Consider the following 3154-nt stretch of genomic DNA (forward strand, 5'->3'; position numbering starts at 1 on the left):
GAGGGGAGGGGAGGGGAGGGGAGGGGAGGGGAGAGGAAGTCAAAGTATTGCTATTTGAGGATGATATAATATACATAAGCAATCTCAAAACTCTACCAGAGAACTTCTACACCTGATAAATACCTTCAGAAAATATGACTAGATACAAAATTAGCTAAGAAACAGTACTACTCCATTATACAAAGGATAAAGTAGCAGAGAAATAAATTAGGGAAACACCACACTTCACACCACAAATAATATAAGTACATTGGTGTAATTCTAAGAAAGCAACTGAAAGATCTGTATGTGAAGATCTCCAAGTCTCTGAAAAATGAAATTGAAGAAGACATCTGAAGATAAAAAGATCTCCAATGATCATGGAGGAGTAGAGAAATAGACATCGTACCAAAAGAAATCTACAGACCCAATGCAATTCCTATAAAAATTCTAACATAAGTTTAACAGACTTGAATGGGGCATTTCTCAACTTCATATGGAAAAACAAAAATCTGAGGATACCCTAAACTCTCCTGAGCATTATAGGAACTTCTGGAGCTATCATCATCTGTTATCTCAACCTGTAACACAGAGAAATAGTAATAAAAAAACTGCAAGATTTTGGTATAGAAACACACAAACTTATCAATAGAATAGAATTGAAGATGCAGATTTAAATAACACATCTATTGACATTGACTTTTTAAAAGAAGCCAAAATCACACAGTGGAAAAAAGCATCTTCAACAAATGGTGCTGGTCTAACTGGATGATTACATGTAGAAGAATGTAAGCAGATCCATTTACTACCCTACACAAACTCAAGTCCAAGTTGATCAAAGACCTGAACATAAAAACAGATATAATAAATCTAAAAGGACAGAATGTGAGAAATATATTTGAACACATTGATACAGGAGACAATTTCCTGAACAGAATGCTAATGTCTTAGGCTATAAGATCAACAGTTGATAAATGGTACCTCATGAAACTGAAAATCTTTTTCAAGGGAAAGGACACTGTCAATAGGACAAAAATAAAAAAAAAAAAAAAGAAAGCCTACAGATTGCAAAAGGATCTTCACCAACCCTATATCTGACAGAGGGCTAAGATCCAAAATTCATGAAGAACTCAAAAAGTTAAACACCAACAAACCAAATAACTCAATCAAAAATGGGCTACAGAGCTAAACAGAGAATTCTCAACAGCAGAATTTCTAATGGCTGAGAAGCACTTAAATACAGGCTCAACATTCTTAGTCACCAAGGAAGTTCAAATAAAAATGCATTGAGATTCCATCTTAAACCATCAGAATGGCTATGATAAAAAACTCAAGTGACAGCACATGCTGGTGAGGATATGTAGCAAAAGGAACACTCTACTGCAGGTAGGTGTGCAAATTTGTTCAACTACTCTAGAAAGCAAACTTTTTTTCCTCTCTCAGAAAATTGGAAATTTTCTGAGAAACACAGCTATACCATACCAGGAATATAGTCAAAATGCTCCAAATTGTTCATAGCATAATAATATCCAGAACCTGGAAATGATCCATATTTCCCTCAACTGAAGAATGGATGTAGAAAATATGGTTCATTTACATAATGAAATACTTTTCAGCTATTATAAAGAAGAATATAATGAATTTCACAGGTAAATGGATGGAAAAATATCATCCTGAATGAGGTAATCCAGACCCAAGGGAAAATCATGGTATGTACTCATTTAAGTGGATAATAGCTATAAAATAGAAGATACCCATGATAGACCCAAAGAAACAAAGCAAGAAAGAAGGCCCAAGTGAGGATGCTTGAATATCACCTAGAAGTGGGAATGAAAATAGTTGTAGAAGTGAGATGGAGGGAGGGAGCTGAGTCGTAAAGGAGATAAGGAGATAAAGGTTGGGAGAGTACAGAATCAGATATAGAGAGAAACAGGGAACAGGTCCAGAGGGCCAGGAGAATGAATGGAAATCTGCAGCTAGAGGGGTGGAGTTGAGGGCATCTCTAGGAAATTCCAGTAACCTGGGATGTGGGAGGCTTCCAGGTGTCAGTCTGGGAAGACCTTAGCTGAGATTCATAGGAGTGAGAATATGGAACAAGAAGAGGTCACCTCCTGTAGCCAGGCAGAAATCTCAGTGCAGAAATAAGGACACCAACCCTCCCACAAAACTTGGTCCCCAAATTTATCCTATCTACAAGAATTGTAGAGAAAAGATAGGGCAGAGACTGAGAGAATGAGAAACCAATAACCAGTTCTACTTGAGACCCATTAAATAGGCAAGTGCCAATCACTGACACTACTATTGATACTCTGCTATGCTTGCAGATAAAAGCCTAGCACAACTGTTCTATGAGAGGTTCCACCCAGCAGCTGACTGAAACAGAAGCAGAAACGTATAGCCAAACACCGAATGGAACCTTGGGACTCTTAAGAAAGAGCTGAGGGAAAACTTGATGGCTCTGTAAAGGTCGTAGGAATGCCACAGGAAGACCAACAGTGTTAACTGACCTGAATCTTTAGTGGCTCTCAGAGACTGAAACAGCAACCAAAAATCATGCATGGGCTAGAATTAGGTCCCCTACACATATATAGCAGAAGTGCAGCTTTGTCTTCTTGTAGGCTCCCCAACAAATGGAGTGGGCACTATCTCTAAAGCTGTTGCCTGTCAGTGGAATCATTTTCCTAACTAGGCTGCCTTGTCTGTCTTCAGTGGGAGAGGATGCACTTAGTCCTTTTTGTGTCATTGTGCTGGGATACTCAGGGGGTGTCTCTACCCTTTCACAGAAGAAACAGGGGTATGGGAGGAGAAACTGTGAGGAGGGATGAGTGGAATGGACCAGGATGTAAAGTGAATTGATAAATTAATTAGCAGAAAAAAGCAACATATTAGGAGCAAATATTTACATTGCTCATATTTTGTGAATTGAATCCATAAATAATTTACAAAAATCAATGATAAAAAAGAAAACAATATGAATTTTAATAGGGCCAGAACTGAAATCTTTCACCAAAGGAGAAATATATAATGGCAAAAAAAGCACAAGAAAAGATGTTCAGTATATTGGGTGTATTAAAATTAAAAGTAATGTGATACTTCTTGTCTTAGTTAGGGTTTTACTGCTGTGAACAGACACTATGACCAAGGCAAGTCTTATAAAAAACAACATTTAATTGGG

At 37.5% G+C, this 3154-nt stretch overlaps 1 pseudogene; it reads left to right on the top strand.

The window, feature by feature from the left end:
• LOC110286277 overlaps positions 1-3154 on the top strand; it is a 57462-nt pseudogene that overhangs the window by 43956 nt on the left and 10352 nt on the right.

Source organism: Mus caroli, chromosome X (assembly GCF_900094665.2).
Source record: "Mus caroli chromosome X, CAROLI_EIJ_v1.1, whole genome shotgun sequence".
NCBI lineage: Eukaryota > Metazoa > Chordata > Mammalia > Rodentia > Muridae > Mus > Mus caroli.